This window comes from Ochlerotatus camptorhynchus, unplaced genomic scaffold (genome assembly GCF_037179485.1).
Source record: "Ochlerotatus camptorhynchus isolate MF236.1 unplaced genomic scaffold, CSIRO-AGI_Acam_v1.1 ptg000539l, whole genome shotgun sequence".
Lineage (NCBI taxonomy): Eukaryota > Metazoa > Arthropoda > Insecta > Diptera > Culicidae > Ochlerotatus > Ochlerotatus camptorhynchus.
In genome coordinates this window covers 1,726,035-1,746,208 of record NW_027041022.1, presented here as the reverse complement: position 1 = coordinate 1,746,208, position 20,174 = coordinate 1,726,035, and the positions used below count along the sequence as shown (strand labels likewise).

General features: G+C 43.0%; 1 protein-coding gene across 1 annotated transcript in view; it reads right to left on the bottom strand.

Moving 5' to 3' along the window:
- Window positions 1–20,174, bottom strand: part of LOC135713158 (uncharacterized) — a 459,682-nt gene that overhangs the window by 221,925 nt on the left and 217,583 nt on the right. The gene's annotated exons all lie outside the window — the stretch shown is intronic.

Here is a 20,174-nt window from a genome sequence, read left to right as displayed (position 1 = left end):
ATGCCCGTCGGTGATTGGCTCTAGATTGCGGAGCAGAGACCGACGTTAAATAAAGGAAGAAGAGTTCGAAAAAGTTGAGTAAATTTCTGTTACTAGGTGGAGCGTTATATATTATTCAACTATACATTACAGATAGTGTACATTTATGAGACATAACATGAATTATTCCAAATATTGTATGCAACCGTCATGTTTACAGGTAAATTTCATGCAAGTTTCTAGTTACGTGAAAAGGAAGTTTACATGTATGAATGTTTGCATGCATGGATGTTTACATCATCAGTCAAATTCATATTCTGCGTAAGCTGTACTTACTTACTTACTTAATGATCCTGCGCACCTCCAGGGGTACATAGGGCCTTTGTGAAATATTTCCATCCTGGGCGATTACTAGCTTTGGCCTTGACCTGTGCCCAAGTCAAATTTCGGGCAACGTTCTTAATTTCACTGTTTAGGCTCCGCCGCCACGAGCCTCTGGGTCTGCCTCTGCTGCGATGTCCTGCTGGATTCCAGTCTAGTGCTTGCTTGCAGATTTCGTTTCCGCTCCGTCGTAGTGTGTGGCCGACCCACCTCCACTCCCGTTCACGAATTTCTGTCTCTATCGGCTTCTGATGGCACAAACGATGAAGCTCGGAATTTGATATCCAATTGTGGGGCACCAGGCACGCTGATACACACCATGTTTCACTGGCATATAACAGCACAGACTTCACGTTCGAGTTAATAATTCGGATTTTGGTGCACCGACTGATCTGATTCGCTCTCCATATATACATTTCGCAAACTGGCAAAAGCAGCCCTTGCCTTCTTAATCCGTGCACCTATGTCGCTCTTGGTGCCACCGTCCGACGCTATCTAGCTGCCAAGATATTGGAAGCTTTCGACTTTCTCCACTACCTGCCCAGCTACCGTGAAATTGGAACGGTTTTCCGTGTTGACATCCAACGATTTGGTCTTGTTGACGTTGATGGTTAGACCTGTCTCAGAGTTGCTTTGTTCAAGGTCGTCGAGCTTACTCTGTATATCAGAGCGCCGTTGGGCTAATAACGCAACATCATCAGCCAAATCGAAGTCGTTGAGATGCTCCATGGTAATAGGCTACCACAGCAACCCACGGTTCGGTACACGGTCAATGGCTCCAACCATGACTTCGTCGATTACGATGAGGATAAGTAGCGGTGATAATAAACATCCTTGCCTCACATTCGCGGGTGCCTTTGTCGGGTCAGACAAAGCTCCGTTGTGCAACACTCTGCATGTGAAAGCCTCGTACTGCGTTCGATGAGATTGACGATCTTATCAGGGACTCCCTTGCGTCTCAGAGCGCCCCACAAGTTTTCGTGGTTTAGTCGGTCGAAAGCTTTTTCGTAGTCAATGAATACCAAGTACAGGGACTCTTGGAACTCATTGACCTGCTCCAAGATGATGCGGAGTGTGATAATATGGTCCACAACAGGACTTTTACCAAGACGCCCTGCATCCAGTCGGCTGGAAAAGTCGCGGTGTCCCAGATATTGACGAATAGTTGATGCAACATTTGTGAGGCTAGCATGGGGTTAGCTTTGAGCATCTCTGCTGATATGCGATCGACCCCTAGCGCTTGGGCGCTTAGCAGAAAGCCAACTCCACGATGTTACGGAGCGTTTTCTACTCCCATACCAGAATATAAAAGCACCTGTCCCGAAGGCAGCTTGTGTTCTCCAATGTTCGGCCAGCGGACTTCACTAAGTCCCAGGATTTCTGGCTTCATACGGTGGGTCTCACTGGCGAGTTGTGCCAGTTTACCCTGTTGGGCTAGCGTCAGTACATTCCATGTTCCAATTCTTGTCCGTTGTTTAGCGCTTAAAGTCGTTGCCATAAAATCAGTTCGTAATCGCTCACTATAGGTTTCTGTAACAATTTGAAGGTTTCGGAGACAGTAGGTGGTTGACCTAAGGTCTCCTATCCGCCGTGATGGGACTGCCATCTTGGGTATAGCTTTCGGGGAGAAGCATTTCGTATTCAGCCGCTGGATGCCAGTCAGACGCTGTTTGAGCCGCCCCTAACATGGACAACAGACGCTCGGGTTTTGTAAGCCACGTCCTCCGAAAAGGATGCAGCTCCCCTTCCCTGTCAGCATACGACCAAAGCTCCCACCGGGGTTGGTTACCCAATCTTTCCTAAGGTTACTCGTACCCCAGCCGGCGCCGTGGGGAGGAAGGGATAGGAGTTACTGGGCAAGAGGCTAAGGACTACTTTCACTTGTGTGACGGGTCTATTTTATAACCTTCAAGTATGTGAAGTACCGGTGGGACGCATTATCCCAGTTATTTGACAGCCTGTAAGCTGTGCAGTTCAGAAGAAAAGATAGTATTACATTGCAGCTTTTTATTTTATGTGTTCAGGTGGACATGTTTCAGTCCCACCATCACGATAGTGTTTCAACATGTTGGTTAGAGTTAACTGTAGCTTAGAATCGGTCAATTTTTAAAAGCGTGAAGGAGTTAGAATTGATGTCTTTTATTGTATCCATTTCTGGACCAATGGAATGCAAATGTGGTGAAGTTTGAATGCATGTTGTATTAATCCGGTCATTTGAAATCTATCATGGATTGATTTGGTGAGTTGATTCCATTTAAAAATATGCTAATACATTTATTAACATTGTTATTGATTCCCGTTTGCTGCTAGGCATGGCGAGATATTCTCGATCACGCGTGATCTATTGTTCTGTTAGTACGGATATGTAGGTATGATGATTCAAACCTGTTGTAGCCGTCACTGGTCGATCTCGAATAAGTATGCGGCTTAAGCGCCACTCCGGTAAAGGAGACCGCATACCATGTTGAGTTTGCCCGGATGAGACTGCCTCAAGGGCGAGTCCAAGTGTAATCTCCCTAAAAAGAAGAGATCGAGCCAGCTTCACTACCACCGAAAACCTTATTGCTAAAACAGCATAATCTCTCACACCCGAAATATTTCCCCGAAGCTCACGGTAAGAGATCACACAAACCTAAACGACGTTACACGTCAAGCTTTCCTCATCGGTAGTTCCACTTATTTCCGCCAGAGGTGCAGCTTCAACAAAAGAGGTACGCCACATACAAGTCAAATTCCGACCACGCGGAAGACAACATAATTACCCGGACCCGAAACAACGTGAAGACACTTTCTTCCTTTCATTCAAAAGTTTTAATAGGACTGATCAACAACATTACATTCAATTCAAATCAAACATTCATTTTATAACGGAAAACGGTAAGTTGAGGTTTATTGTAAACTCATGCTTTTCAGAACTTTGGATTGCTTGTATTTTCCTACTCCTCTTTATTCTACCTATACTTGTGTGCGTGCGGTTCTTCTATCTACCTATCATATTGTGCTGTGCTCTTGTGTTTTTCTTCTCGGTTAATCTCACGACGATGCAGCAAGCGGGGAACGGCAAAGCTTGGCACCCGGGTGTCTCACATTAATGGGTTGGATGGGCATCCATATATTACGATACGTGTGCACGTTGTCCTGCCGACACCCAACCTAACAAATATTGGACTTATCCAAATCTTAGCAATTCATGCTCTTCGACCTGATGGTCGGCAAAAAAGGTCCTCCGTGGCGCCCTCGCCGGACGCCACACTCAACAAAGAAACAATTGGAACGGACTCACCAGTTGATGATGCTGCTGTTGACTGCTGCGCTGCTGTTACGGGCGGCGACGATGCTACTTAGCGTTCGACCGTTGGTGATTAAACGGCCAACGATTTCCACGTGGTTGCACGGATGGTAATTCTACCACAGGCGGCGCTTGACAACCACCAAGCCCCGACAAGCGATGTGGATGCGGATCGCTTTCCACCGGCCAAGGTGACGGTTGCCGGAATCTTTCGCCCCGGGGATGCAGATGATGGCGTTGGAAGAGGATGTAGCCGTCGGCTGTTGAAAATACCATTAAGCACATTGCACAGATTTTCTTTTCCGAGCAGCACATTACCTGGTCTAGCTTGTTTTTTGCACACACAAAGTCTAGCCTATGACGCACTCTACTTTTAGATTGATAGCTATAACTAAACAATCAACGAGGAGAAATTAGAATTCAAGTACCTATAAAGTAAAACCACGTTGCTTTAACTCACTATACAAAACTATCAAATAACGCGAACAAAAAAGGACACACTTCCACTGTTATCTGCGGTTTGGACGAAAGTGAGGCGAAACCGTGACCCTCAGATTAGGGAAGGTGACCTCGGCCGAACTTAACGGAAGTTCGATTTTCCCGCGAACTTCTTCGAACTAGATCGGCAATGCGAGAGATTATTCCGATCGCTGGTCCTTCGTTCAATGTCGGGTGTAGCCACAACTCTCTCTTTTCCCAACTTTCCCGAAGATTTCACTGGACTCGGCCTTGGGAGAAATTGCACAAGGTCGTGTGGCTTTACTCACGAGATATTCTATTTTTATAGTAAATCGACCAGTGTCGTTTCGCTACTGGCGTAGTTTTTGGCGTATGGATTAGATCCATTTCATCCTACTTTAATTATAGCTAATTTTAAATATCAAACTGGTGACTGACTGATTTAATATTTACAACATGGAGTGACCGTTACACTGTATTAATGTTGAAACGTAATTCATATTACTAACTTGATAGATTCTGTGGTCACTTCATTTTCCCATGTTTTGTACTCTCCATAAGTCGATATTTCCTCAAGTCAATGCCTCCTTTGTTCGATGATCTATGTATTACTCGATATGCGAAAGGTAGAGCTTCTAAATTATATGATGTTGATGTTAAAATCAAAGGAACTTTAAAAACATGATAACTGATGATCATATTACGTACCCAGGACCCATCGACTACATCAGAACATGTTCCTGGTGTTTCGGGGAGGTGGTCCGAGCTTTAATTTTAACCAAGACCTTTCATGAGATATATCAAACATGTTATGCTCAGGGTGGGTGCTGGGTTATAAGGCTGAAAGTCAGTAGGTCAAATGGTCACTTGGTGAAATGGTCATTAGATCAAACGGTCCTTAGGGGAAACTCTGGGAAATATTTTACCCTTGAGAAGAAAATTTGCTGGTTTGCAAAAGCAAATGAAAGAAGGACAAATAAGACTACTCCATATTAAACTCAAATCACCAATTCCGTCTCATGTCAGGAATAAGAAGAAGAAGAAGAAGAAGAAGAAGAAGAATAATAATAATAAAACTGCTATAGGAATTCAGGGTGGCTACTACCTTGAAATACCTGCAAAACTGGGATTCCTCAGGGGATTTTGAATTTTTCCTGGAAAAAGCTGGAATGCTCGGGGAATTTGAAAATTTTCTTGTTAGGGTATTTTTTGAAGAATTAACACACTTTATTATGCAACCATTTTTTTTTCCTCTTTATTTTCTTTCAGTCATTGATCCTAATAGATTCTGAGCGGATTTATATTCGGTAACAATAATAAGTTTGATTATTCAGTGGCTTGAATTGTTTTTTTTTAGGTACTTGAACATGAATAAATTTCAAAAAAATTAATTTAAATTATTAATTTCGTAAAAACGCATTGAAATTTAATTGAATTCACTAAGTCAGACGGATGAAGGCAAGAATGGAATGAAACATTGATTTCGTTGCAGCGGATCTTTTGTTTTTGAGAAAAATGGGTGTAAATATATGAAAACATCCTATACGGGAAAATCATTGATAGGTATATTTGAGGTTTTTTGTTCAAAATACCAAAAATAGGCGCATAGGCTGAAGTAGATCTCTCCCCTATCTTAATATTATAAAATCATCTACATTATACTATATTTTACAATGCAACATGAATATAGAAATTCAAAGATGATGCGGATAGCCATAACAACCTCCTTCCTGCGCCTCTGGTAATGCGCAGCCATGTTAGTCCTGTCGTTTCAATGTCTTCAGTTTACTGAGATATCATGACCATCGTGGCTTCATAACTAGCAACCTGGTTATGGACGGAAATCAGTGACACTTAAACCAACCAAGTGCCTCATGTTTCTGAGAACTCTGAAAAACAACAGGTCAGTCAAGAACCATCTGATGACGGTAAAAGGTGAAACCTCAGCTAGCTTTATTGGAAGTTTTCTTCACGTTCCTCACGCTAGTTGAGAACTGTCGTCCACTAAAACCAATGTCGGATGGCCCAAACCCTTCTCGATTTTTCGAATTCTCAACCTTTTCCAGTTATTGCAGTAAATACTACATCATTTCTTGGAGAAGTTAGTTAGTTAAAAAATCTGGAACGATGAGATGAAAACGGAAGATTTTTAATGAAGTAGGTAAGCTTTTCGAGGTCATGAAAAAATGGGAAGAACCGTTGCTGCACACCTCTGAGAACATAGCGTGGTTAGAGTCGTAGCCAGGGCTGGCAAATGTCATTTTCAATGAAAGATCTCACGCGATATTTACAGAGATACTTCTGTCACTATCATCGGATGAGAAAACGATGATAGAGATTTTCTTCAAAATCTCATCGAATTTTTCGTCACTAGCTCATTTATTGCTTTTAAAGTTACTTGTACCGATAAAATCGTAATAATATATTCACTCTACCGATTACATATGGTTACTTGCTTGAATTAATCTAAATCAGTTATAAATGTAGATGTTAAAACCGCAATATAATTATTCTCATGAGTGCTTGATCATTGGAAAATGACAAGAAAGCTAATGATAGATAGTTTCGTCTCGTGATAGTGAGAGGACCTGTTTTCTCATTCTCACATGACGGCCGTGATATTTACCAGCTCTGGTCGTAGCGTTGAAGACTTGCATTGGATTACTCAATCGTTCAGTGAAGAAAATATTATTGTTGTCACTATGAAGAGCTATGAAGCCATTGCGAAAAAGATTGCCTCATTCCGATTCAACTTTGTAGTAAAATCGGCTTTAAATCCTATTTTACCATCCTATCGATCAGTTTTTCTTTTCTGTCTACCACGAGTTTTTAGCCCAGCCTTTGTAATGATCAGTTTATTGTTTTGCTATGAGGATGAATATGACCGGAAGAAGGTAATTATTAATGAAAAAAAAAACTTCATAAGAGATATCAAAGTCTTAAATACTGAACATAATGGCTGGGAATTTTGTCAACGAGTTCTGTTAAATTCGTTTCTCCAATACCAATCAAATCATGACAAATAAATGCCACATGACAGATTATCGAGTAGAAAAGTACTCCAGATTTGCCCAAGGTATTGTCGACTCCATTTTTGGTCTGAGACCCGTGCGTACAATATACTGTAATCGTACCCTGAATCCTTGCCTGCCGTAATTCTATAAAGCTTATTACAAACACAGCTTCACAGCGGGAGTAAAACATTTGCGTGAGTTTCCGGAAACAAGAGAGCTGCAGCCGCTCGTATTCTCCTCAGCTCACAATTACGGGACCGGAGACAAGAAAAACGGATCAAAACAATAACAACCCTCGGTCTCCGCTTCCTTCTCTCTCACTGTCAGGAGCTATTTTCGAGACATTCGACAGCCCGAGCCAGAAGCCCCATCACAATCAACACACATAAAAAACCGAAGCACACAAAACATTCGAGATGATTTCCTTCCTCCAGCGTCCCATCGTGAAGGATGGGGGTGGGGGGGTTTTTGTCCCGATTCCAGGAGATCTTATCTTTGTTTCATCTTCCTTGCCCGCACTCTTCTACAGGAAAAAAATGTCTCAAAACCGTGGCCCTATCTCGTCCTGCCCATCGCTTCGTCCCAACCATCCGCGTAATAATGATGGTAATGGTATTCGTGACAGCCCGGTCGCTGGTCGAGAAGCGTTGGAAAGCCATAAATTCACCAAACATTCCAAAACTCACCACGGCCTTATGCTGCCTTGGCACCAAACATAACTGATGCGTCTACGGTTCCTCTCCAAGTGGCCACGTAGCTACAGTAATCCCTCCATTTATGCGGTGGGTGGTATCATCCAACTGAGCTGATTTTCGGTAGATGACTAGTGCATGGTTGAAGGACAGCCGAGAAACTGCTATGAGTGAACGGTACCGCATAAATGGAGCGATTACTGTATGTAGGTATGTCTCAGGATGCTCCATTATTAAGATTATAATCTCCCCACCTCATCCGTCCCTGTGTGCACGCGCTCCCGGGGATCTGTTGGGGTTCAGTATCCGCGGAGTCAGCCAACAGAGAGAGAGCGCGAGCATGAGTGCCGTACTGAGTTACCAACCGACAATGATGCTCCGGCAAGAGAATGAATGAAGCAAGCGGAAAAACGTAAATACTTACACAGCTTTTCAGGACGAACGACTCACGTTGCTTGTTTTTCGGATGCTGAATGAAATTTTACCCACTGGAAAATGTAGGTTCGTACGACGGCCACACACATTGTGCCATTCCCCGTTGGTGGTCGTGTGGGAGGAAAGTGTTGTTTTGAGAGCTTTACCTCCACTACCAGGAAAGAAGGTGCCAGCTGGCCGATGACGCTTTTTTGTTTGTTTGATGCTGCACCGGGTGGGAATGAGATTGGTTCGTGAAATCAAAAAAAAAAAAAAAAAAACTTAGCATATAATTTTATGAGATGTAAATGAATGGTATCTTTACCAACAACTTTCACGTTTAAGATTATTTGAATGTAACAATCCGGTCAAGCCGCCATTTTATCCTATTCATAAGAAATTCTACGAATCCCACGTGCTTTGTCTAGTGAAACTTTCAGTACACAACGAACAAAAACAAATGAAAGCCTGCTGACTTTGAAACTCATTCAACATGAAACTAAACAGGTTTCATTAAATTGTATACCCACGTTCAATAGATCAATACTACACTCAACCGGGGGATGTAAGATTCGCTTACAATTATGTGGGATTCATCATCAGAGGATGTTAGTGGAGACTGCATGAGCCGAGGATGCGATATATGCCAAATGAAGCATGAAGCTTTTGTAGGCTTTGTTAGTATCTCAATTCTGTATCTCTTATGCATGACAAACCAGAGCAAACAGAACTCTTAACTGTTTTTTAGTGAATGTAGTTCTAGGTCGACTTGCATTTGAGATACACATTTGAGTTGTGGGCAAAAGTTGTAGTTAATAACAAAACCTACAAAAGCTCAAAAAAAAAAGTTAGAGGCAAATTAATGTAAATAAATGCACGAAATTAATGTAAATGATTTGCAATGACTGTTCAAGAATGCTGCTGTTCCATTAATTTAAAGAAAATTGTGAAAGCACTTAAAAAGTTCCTAAATCTTCAAGAAAGTCCAGAGACCTCTAAAGAAAATAACAGATTTCCAGTAGTTTCATTATAATCCGAGTAGTTCCGAGCACTTTGAGGATAATCGGAGAACTTTTAAACAGCCCCATTAGCTTCAGGAAAATAGCTAGAACTTTCAAGGAAGATGGGTTGGGATATTCCGAAGTCCACTTCAGAAGTGTTCCAAAAACTTTAGGGACATTGTAGGGTCTTCAGGGATGTTTTATGAATATCAAGAGAATTGCTGGATCATTAGAACATGTAAAGAAGTTCAAGGAACATTGTACTCACATCCCCCAGAAACATATTTCTTCTGGATTTTTTTTCCTTGAAGTGTATTTCGACTGTTCCGTTAACGGCTTCCCACTATCTCCAAAAGTTTCTTCCAATTTACCTTAGGAAGGTTCTTGCAGCGTCTCCATGAAAATTCTTTCGTATTCTTCAGGAAGTTCATTTAAACTTATACCGGATTTTTTTTTCCTTTGGTTTGTTTTTTCCGTCGATCTTGTTTTCCGTGCTGAGCACCAATGCTACCGACGTGCCAGGAAGGCAGCTCCCACACCTGGACCCTACCTATCGACCCATCAACTCATGAACCGGGGACCAACGGCTTTACTTCCCATCCGAAGGAAGGCGTGATCAGAGATGTTATGCCTCAGAACATCCCGGCGGCGCCGACTGGGATTGAACCCAGGCCTGCTGGGGTGAGAGGTAATCCGGTTTACCACTACACCACCGGTGCCGTTAAACTTATACCGGATGTATCTATAGAATTCCCCCAAAATTTGCTCTCGTTTTCATCTGGAAGTTTCTCCTTAAGCCATTCTCCGTAGATTTTTCTCCCGAATACTATTGGAAGGTTTTTCCAGGCTTCTTCTGACTTTGCCTGGAAATGGCTACTCTTAGATCTTGCTTCCGATTTTCAAAACTTTGATTTCAATGAGATTGAAAAAAATCTGGCAACGCTACTAAAAAAGCAAAATATACATAAAGTAAATCATTTCTGTATTTTTTCAGAAATATCGAAAAAAGAACCATGGAGAGTAAAAACAAATGGTTTTTTTTTCGGGTAGTCAGAATAAAAAAAAAATAAAATTATATCCTGGAATTAACTAAAAAATAGAAGTGAAGTAGTGAATACATGTTGTTGATATTTTGCCCATTCTTTTTATAGTCCTGGCACTTTTTTCTTTGTTTAGTTTCGGTCGGTATCTGTTTCGCGACGTAGATGTCAAACACTGACGCCAGGGATGCGACTCCTCTAGGACCCTGTACTGATGGGCCGGGACTCCGAAGGAGGATATAACCAACGTTTTTTTTTTGCCTCAGAATATCTCAACGACCTCGATTGGGATTGAACTCAGGCCCCCTGGGGTGAGAAAGCCTGACCACCACTGAACCACTGATTTTGTGACAATGAATTCATTAGGTAAAGAAAACGTGATGAAAGTGAGGAGTGGGTTATTTTTACCTCAATTTAGCGTGACATAATTAATGCATGCCTCCCTAGCCAATTTTTTTTAGTAGGCTGTGTTTAAATCCCGGTGGCAGCACTACTGGGTTTTGTTCAAATAATAAATCTCGGGGGAATGTGCCAGAGAAGGAATGGGCTGGTTTATTGTTTTGATGATAAATTGTGTCGAAAATGCTGATATTCTAATGTTTATTTTTTAACATGGTATGTATATGATATTTCTCTAACTGCAATTAAGTGGTTCCCATAAATACTTTTTTGGATTTGTTGCTTTATAATTTTCTTGATAATATACTGTAAATCAGTAACACAGTTAATTCTGACACACTTTACATTCTACTTTATAACCAAGAGAGTAGGCTACTTTGACTCTCATACAATTCTTTCTCACTCTCTCACTCTCTCTCTCTCTCTCACTCTCTCACTCTCTCTCTCTCTCTCTCTGCCACCTATTTTGATGACACACAATTTATGATTTCCGTCTAACAGACTTCAGAATAGAATACCGGGCACTGAAAAAGTCTTTGGTACTGTAAGTGGAGGTGACATTGGGCCAAAAAATCATAATTTTTCGTTCCCCACCTTGTCAAAATTCACATTTTAGCAAGGAAAACGAGAGAGAGAAAGATTAGTAATTTCCATTTAACTCCACTACCTTATTTCCTTATCTTTGACAGATACGCGTATTTCGTCTGCAATGTGCAGACTTATTCAGTGGCTTGTACTAATACTCGAGTACCCATCAATACTCGGTACTCTATTTTAAAGTCTGTGAAAGTGATTTCTAAGATTATTGACTGCACTGTCCTCTGTTAAGAACTAACGGAAATCCGTTTCTGCTTAATTTTCGACAGATGTCACCACAAACAACGGTAATGACATCTGATGGCCAATAAGTGCAGAAACTATTCCCATCGGCTCATTATGATAGCCTTCAATCTGTGGAAGTTTTTTGTTATAAAAAAACAAATGACAACGGTGTTACAAAAAGCTTGTGTAACAAGCTACAATTATTTTATTATTTCCTTCAGATCGGTTGTTTTCAGAAGCTGCTTTTGCAGATCCATATTCTTCAAAATAATTCTGTGTTCTTGGCTTTGCACAAGCAACACAGCTTGTCATAAAGGTAATCAACTGAAAAGTGCGTTATAAAAAATAAATGGTCATTTAACATGTTTTGCAAAACGTTGCAATAACCAATCAAATTAAATGGCAAAAAAGTATTCTCGAAAACAAAAATAAGACATAACCGAGCATGGGATTCGAAAACAGGTATCCAGCGAACTAGGCTTGGAACTTCTCTAGTAGACCAACTTCTTTTCATGGTAAAAAAATTGTTATTATCCATCAAGTTCTCATGCATGGCAGAAAACCAAGCGAGACGAGGAGCTTGTAAAAGTAGATTATGGTCTTTTAACATGTTTTGGAAAACATCATAATAAACCATACATTTTAGATGCAAAATTATAATACATAAAAAAATTAGCATGGGATTCGGATACTAGTTTTTAACGTGATAGGTTTGTATCTTCCGAACTAGACTAATTTCGAAAGATGACTAACTTAGGCATCTATGATGTTCTTCGGCAATGGCAGGAAAATCATATTCTAGAGAAAATGCGTATGGTTCGTCAAAAACACGTTTTGAAAAGTACTGGAAGCGGCATCTGAATTATCATTTCAATTCTCTATGAAAACCGATCTAGAATCTTTTCATGTTATGTTGTGGTATTACAAAAGTAAGATGCACATTTATATAACTTTTAAAGATCAAAGCCAAATCCAATCATCTTGGAGGATGAAAAAAAAATCTGACTAGTAGCCAGAAAACATTTACAGAGCTCTTTCAAAGCTCAGGATGTTTTTTGTATAACTTTTAATATGTACACTTATAGAACATGCTTTTCGAATTCTTATTTAAAAAGGTGTTTTGTGCCCAAGTAACAATTTTGGTTTTATGAGGGTTCTGTAGACCATGATTCAGACTTGTAGAATGCTATAAAACCTCGACAAAACCTTCAATGTTACTTGGGTATGTTACTTGGGTGTGATGCCTCCAATGATAAACTACTTCCGAAATCCCGGAGTGTACAAATTTGTTCCAATTAATACTGACAGAAGTGAATTTATTTCTGTTCTTTTTGAATACCAGTGTAGGGTTGAGAAGTAATACACACTAGAATCCCATTACTGTTTACCACAGTTTACCTCGTTACTGATAGCAGGAAATGATGTGCCTATCAATTATTTCTACACACATTCACATATCCATTGTTTACACACACACACACACATTTACGCCATGAAGGTAGCAGTTAGAGTTGTTTTATAATAGTTAGTTGAAATACAACCACGGAAAGTACAAAACGTACCTACGCGCGTGTTTTTTACTCGTCCACTCGAAAGGTCCGAAAACTTTTTCCAAATAAGTCGCTGTCGCGAGTTCCCTTTATTTTACTTGCTGGAACGGGTTAGGTTTCGACGGATCCCCAGTGTCGTGAATTAAACAAATGGTGCCGAAACCCGGGAAGAAAATCCCAAAAAACGAACGATAGTTGGAAACGTGTGTCCACGTGCTGCTGAACCAGGTGCCATCCGGGCCGAATCAACTGTCGATTTGTTCTGATCGCAATCAGAAAATTCATCCCTCCTGTCGTCGAAGCCATCGGATTTGTCATCAGTAGCAGTTGGTATCACGGGATCCACAAGGACGTCGTCGGAATCACGAAACCAAAGCCAGTTTGGAAAACGAGGTTAAGAGAGGCACGTGGTCGAGTGAAACGTAAGGAAAGCAGTAATAGCAGGTGGGTACCTTTTATCTCGTTGGTGCATTTGCGATGACGCTGCCCAAGAAATCAACTCTGAGGAAGGGCACCCTGCATCACAAAACCCATTTACGTCGTAGAACCAATATTCTCGGATCGGCGGAATTGATTCAGACCTTTAATGATGAGTACGATGTAACGCAAGTTAATCAGGTAGCGATTAGAATAGAGCGACTAGATGAGCTCTGGGAAAAGTTTGAAGATGTCCAAGATGAAATCGAAGTAATCGAAGACGAGCAACAAGAGTTTTCGGAAACTCGCCAGCAGTTTCAAAACCATTACTTCGAACTGAAGGCAGCCCTTGTTGGCAAACTCCCTCAACGCGACCCAGCACCAATCTTAAGACCATCGTCGTCCCTACCCCCTGCTCCTCAAACCATCTCCGTAAAACTTCCAGAACTCAAAATACCGGAATTCCGTGGGAACCCCGAAGAGTGGATAGAGTTCCATGATTTATTCAAATCCGTCATTTATGGTAATACTCAACTGTCGAACGTTCAAAAACTCCACTACTTGCGTAGTTCTCTCAAGGGTGAAGCTTCTTGCTTGATATCATTTCTTTCAATCACTTCAGACAACTACTTGATCGCTTGGAAGATCGTATGCGACCGTTATGAGAATACGAACTTCCTTATCAAACAGCACATGTCTGCCATCTTGAAAATTGGTTCCATCAAGAAGGAGTCGGCAGCTGCACTGGCTGAGCTTGCTGATGAGTTCAATCGTCACGTCGGAATTCTCAACAAGCTCGAGGAAGAAAATGCTCATTGGAACTCCTTTTTAGTTGAACGCCTTAGTAGTCTATTAGATGAGAAATTACTGATGGATTGGGAGACTCAGTGTAAGGAGGAAGAAACACCGACATATGAAGATCTCCTCGATTTTATTCACAAAAGGTCACGCACACTGCAGAAATGTAAATCTGCGTATAATTCAACTGGTAGTGTGCATATGAAATCGTCCAAGGGCAAAACTTCCTCCTCTCACGTTGCCTCTGAAAATGTAACAAAGTGTCTGAGTTGCAAACAAGCACATTCCTTGATCCAGTGTGAGGCATTCCTAACGTTGTCACCTAACAGCCGGCTTGATTTTGCCAAACGACATCGCTTGTGCATCAATTGTTTACGAGGTGGACATATAGCAAAGGATTGCCGTAGTAGCATGTGTCGAACCTGCGGAAAGAAGCATCACAGCATGCTCCATCTTCCACCGTTAACGTCAACTTCGTCGGTCGTTGATGTATCGAATGATGTGCAATATCCCAGCACTTCCCAGGCGTGTACAGTCATCTGTCGTGCACCATCTACCACCACTCAAACAGAGATCTCGCATTCGGTCACGGATACACCACCGGTGGTGTTAGTGTGTTCGTTACCCCAGGCAAGTGCGTCGGTCTTGGGAAACAATCCGTCGTCTGTCGTTACGGTCGAAAAGCCCCCCTCTGCGTCGTCTGTAGTTCCGTCCGGCAATCTCAAATCTGAACATTGCTTTCAAGAACCAGCCACCTCACTGACGCAATCGAGCAACGTTCGTGAAAGCACCATATTCCTATCAACCGCTGTTATTAGAGTTCGCGATGTTAATGACATCTATCTTTTTGCGCGGGCTCTGCTGGACAGTGGCTCACAGTCAAATTTTGTTTCGGAATCAATGTGCCAGAAACTTGGTCTAAAGCGCACCCGCATCAACCTTCCTATCAGTGGAATCGGACAAGCAACCGTAAACGTTCATTATAAAGTAAATCCCAACTAACAATTTTAGCTGCAGATTAGCTTATACAGCCAAAAATTGGCTTATACAGCTAATTTTTGCTTGTATAGGCTAGTCTGCAGCTAAAATTGTTTGTTGGGATGTTACGTTTGCATCTCGTTTCGGGGGTTTCGAACAACAGCTCGAATGCCTAGTGTTACCCCGATTAACAGTGAGTCTTCCCAGCCGCAATTTCGATATATCTCGTTGGAATGTTCCTCGCAACCTACCCTTGTCTCATTATTGGAGCGGAACTATTTTATACCCTTCTCCATTCCCAACAAATAACGCTAGCTGATCAATGTCCTACATTACAGAAAACAGTATTAGGATACGTCGTCTCTGGGAAGGCTACAACCCAGGCTTTCGAGACGGTGGTGTGCCACGTGACCACGAACCAAGATCTCAACTCCCAGCTCGAACGATTGTGGGAGGTTGAGGATTTTGACGTAGGAAAGACTCTGACACAAGAGGAACAGTACGTCGAAGACCATTTCAATCGCACCGTGTCACGGGATGAAAGTGGACGTTATGTGGTGCGATTACCATTTAGAGAATCTCTGATTCCACTACTGGGTGATTCCTGCAAGTCGGCGCTAAATCGCTTTTCGTTGATGGAGAAACGGTTCGCCAAGGACAACGAGCTACGAGACGAGTATAATAAGTTCATGGAGGACTACATACGGCTAGGGCATATGGAAGAGTGTTCTCGCGTCGCGAGCCCGCAGGTTTTTCTCCCTCATCACGCTATTCGTCGGCCTGAGTGCACCACTACGAAAACACGGGTCGTTTTTGATGCCAGCAACAAATCCCACGGACAACTGTCTTTGAATGAAGTACTTTTCACCGGTCCTACAGTCCAGCCTGCCTTGCTGGTGACAGTAGTAAATTTCCGAATTCCAAGGTATGTGTTTTCGGCGGACGCTGAGAAGATGTTCCGGCAGGTATGGACGCATCCGGACGACCGAAAGTTCCTAAAGATCGTTTGGAGGTCGGATCCTTCGTTGCCGCTGAAATTCTACCAGTTAAAAACCGTGACATATGGGCTCGCATGTTCCCCGTACCAAGCAGCACGTGTACTGAACAAACTAGCCGAGGAGGAAGGTGAACGATATCCTCTAGCTGCACCGGTCGTCGAAAAACGCTTTTACGTCGACGATTTCCTGGCCGGAGGGGATAATCTACAAGAAGTAGCAGAAAATTGTCGTCAGCTACAGAATCTCCTCGCTCAAGGAGGGTTCACGTTACGAAAGTGGTGTGCAAATGATTTGCAGGTGCTGCAACATATCCCTCGGGACTTTTGGGGGACGTCTGCTCAGACGGAGATTGGTCAGAATACAGTGACGAAAGCACTTGGGCTGTTATGGAACCCAACCACGGATCAATTCGGGTTCCAGGTTCCTATGCTGCAGAATGTAGATGTCGTGACAAAGCGCATCGTGGTCTCAGAAATGTCCCGGCTCTTCGACCCGCTTGGACTTTTGGGACCCATGGTAATCAGCGCCAGCATATTCGTCCAGGCACTGTGGGCGAAACGGTTGACTTGGGACAAAGAGTTGCCAGAACCAGAAAGTCGCTGGTGGAAATGTTTTCGAAGTGAACTGGACCAACTGAAGGAGATAAACGTACCTCGATATGCACTTCCAAACTGTCGTCGTGAATACCAGCTGCATTGTTTTTGCGATGCGTCATCAAAGGGCTATGGATGCTGCATTTACGTCGTGGGTCCGAACGTGAATGGAATCATCGAAAGGAAGCTGCTCATAGCAAAATCTCGTATCGCACCTCTTCGTGGGCTGTCCATACCCAGGCTGGAATTACTATGTGCTGCAGTGCTGGGCAGCCTGTAAACAAACACGGATTTCTCAACTGCCGCTGTCTTTTGGTCGGACAGCACGGTTGTGCTGCACTGGATTCATTCCCCGCCGAACGAATGGAAAGTGTTCATCTCAAACCAAGCAGCAGAGATCCATCGCCTTACGCAAGGATTGTGGAAATACGTCCCATCGGAATGTAACCCAGCAGATCGTATATCGCGAGGAATACAACCCAGCCAAATCCATAACGATTCCCTATGGTGGCAGGGGCCGCAATTCCTCACAAAAAAAAACAGAAGCTTGGCCAAAAATTCCATCGTGTTCATCGACAATAAATGACGCCGAACAGGAAAAGGGCAGCACCGTCGTCCTAGCAGCAGTTGCAGTCGACGATTCCATCTTCGAACGGTATTCCGAGCTGGGAAAGCTGCTGAAAGTAGTGGCAATGTGTATCCGTTTCAGCAACAATTTTCAGCTTCCAAAGGCTGAGCAATTTTCCGGAAACTTAAGACCAGCGGAGGCGTTGAAAGCACTGGTACGGCTAGCGCAGGTAACTAATTTTGCTAAAGAAATTCATCAACTACAACACAAAAAACATGAGTTTGATAGCAAAAAACCCTTGAAGAACTTGAACGTGTTTCTCGATGAGCAGGGTCTACTTCGCATCGACGGTTGCCTGAAAAATATAGCTGGTCCCTTTGATTCAAAACATCCACTAGTATTACCAGCAAATCACCAGTTCGTCACTTTAGTTGCTCGGTCCTTACACTTGAGGACGGCACACTCTGGTCCCAATTTGCTACTGGCAACCATTCGCCAGCGGTTTTGGCCATTGCGAGGCCGTGATCTGGTTCGCAAGATGGTACGAAATTGTGTTACATGCTTTCGTTGTCGGCCAGATGATTACCATCAACAGATGGCACCACTACCTGTAGCCAGGGTAGTCCCATCGCGAGTTTTCTCAAAAACTGGACTTGATTACTGCGAGCCATTCAACGTTCGTCCTTTGTATGGGAGGGGGGCAAACGTGAAAATGTACGTCGCGGTGTTCGTCTGCCTGGCGGTAAAAGCGGTGCATTTCGAAATCGTTCCTGACCTTACGACCGCCACGTGTATCAACGCGATCAAACGATTCGTAGCTCGACGCGGCCGGTTAATCGAGCTACATTGCGATAACGCGACAGCTTTCGTCGGGGCTGATCGCGAGTTGGCCGCGTTACGTCATCGGTACCTTGACCAGTTCAAGTCAGATGAGTGGAAGAACTATTGCATCGATTCCGGAATAAGCTTCCGCTTCATTCCGGCTCGTTCTCCACACTTCGGGGGTCTGTGGGAGGCTGGGGTGAAATCATTTAAATTTCACTTTCGTCGTATTTTTGGAGGACATTCCTTTACCTTGGACAAATTTTCCACGGCAACAATTCACATCGAGAGCATCCTAAACTCCAGGCCTCTCACACCCCTAACGGACCACCCAGATGACCTTGCTGTTTTGACGCCCGGACACTTCCTGATCGGGGAACCAATGTTTTCAATCCCTGAACCGGATGTCACTAACATCACCACGAACCGGCTTTCTCGTTTACAGACAATGCGTCGCTCTGTCCAGGATTTTTGGAACAGGTGGTCCAGAGACTACATCAGCCAGCTCCACCAGCGGTCCAAGTGGAAAAGGGCAACCACAAACATTCAGGTTGGAGCCTTAGTCTTGCTCAAGCAAGATAACCTTCCCCCATTCATGTGGAATCTTGGAAGAGTCATGGAGACGTATGCCGGTCACGACGGGCTAGTGAGAGTGGTTCTTGTACGAACGGGCCGTGGACTCTACAATCGAGCAGTGACGGAGATCAAAATACTGCCGATAGATTCCGCAGTCGATGACATCACTACTGAAGATCGTCCGCCAACAGATGAGCAGCTACAACCATAATGTTGAAACGGACGGTTTCAACGGGGCCCGGTGTGTCGCAGAAGTGAATTTATTTCTGTTCTTTTTGAATACCAGTGTAGGGTTGAGAAGTAATACACACTAGAATCGCACTACTGTTTACCACAGTTTACCTCGTTACTGATAGCAGGAAATGATATGCCTATCAATTATTTCTAAACACATTCACATATCCATTGTTTCCACACACAACACATTTACGCCATGAAGGTAGCAGTTAGAGTTGTTTTATAATAGTTAGTTGAAATACAACCACGGAAAGTACAAAACGTACCCATGCGCGTGTTCTTTACTCGTCCACTCGAAAGGTCCGAAAACTTTTTCCAAATAAGTCGCTGTCACGAGTTCCCTTTATTTTACATGCTGGAACGGGTTAGGTTTCGACGGATCCCCAGTGTCGTGAATTAAACAAATACGTTAGGTTCAATCTTTGACTCAAAATGCGGTAATATCCCATTCGGCTTAATAGTTTTCCTTAGTGATAAATTCAATTTAATGACGTCACCATTTACCAGTATGTTTTCCCTCATTTCTTGGAAGTTCAAGTGATTGATTTTGGTGTTGTCTATTGTCATCGTTGACACCCTTTAGAAACAATCATCCCTTATTTTTTTTTTTGCCTAAACCCTCGAACAACCTGCTAGCTCCAGCACTACGAAGTCCAGCACTAGCAAGTTAAATAAATCACCGAACCATGGGTAGCTGCATTGTAACTACCGATAACATCTTCGATCGACTTTACTACCGCAAAATCGCAACCATTTTCGCACTCATTTGGGTCCCGAAAGTACCCCATAAAACGAGCGAACATTTTGCTACCGTCCCTCCTGCCGTGAAGCGAAAGGCCTCCACCGGATGAGTAAAGCGGCTGTGTCGCAGCAGTAGCAGCAGCAGTACGGTAATTGGCATCCGATAAGCTCATTTATACTGTGCAGGTGGCATTCGTTTTTTTTTTTTGTTTTGGGAAAGGCCGTCCCCAAAACCATATAAGCGTAAGCTTTACATTGCCCGCAAAAGGCCAACGAGGACGAAATGTAAAAACAACATCCTAGGTTAAGTGCAGAGAAATACAAACGCGGTAGGAAAACACCTTGAGAGGATGAGGCTGTGACCTGTTTTTATTTTTTTTTTCCCTATCGTTCCTAAATGTTCTTG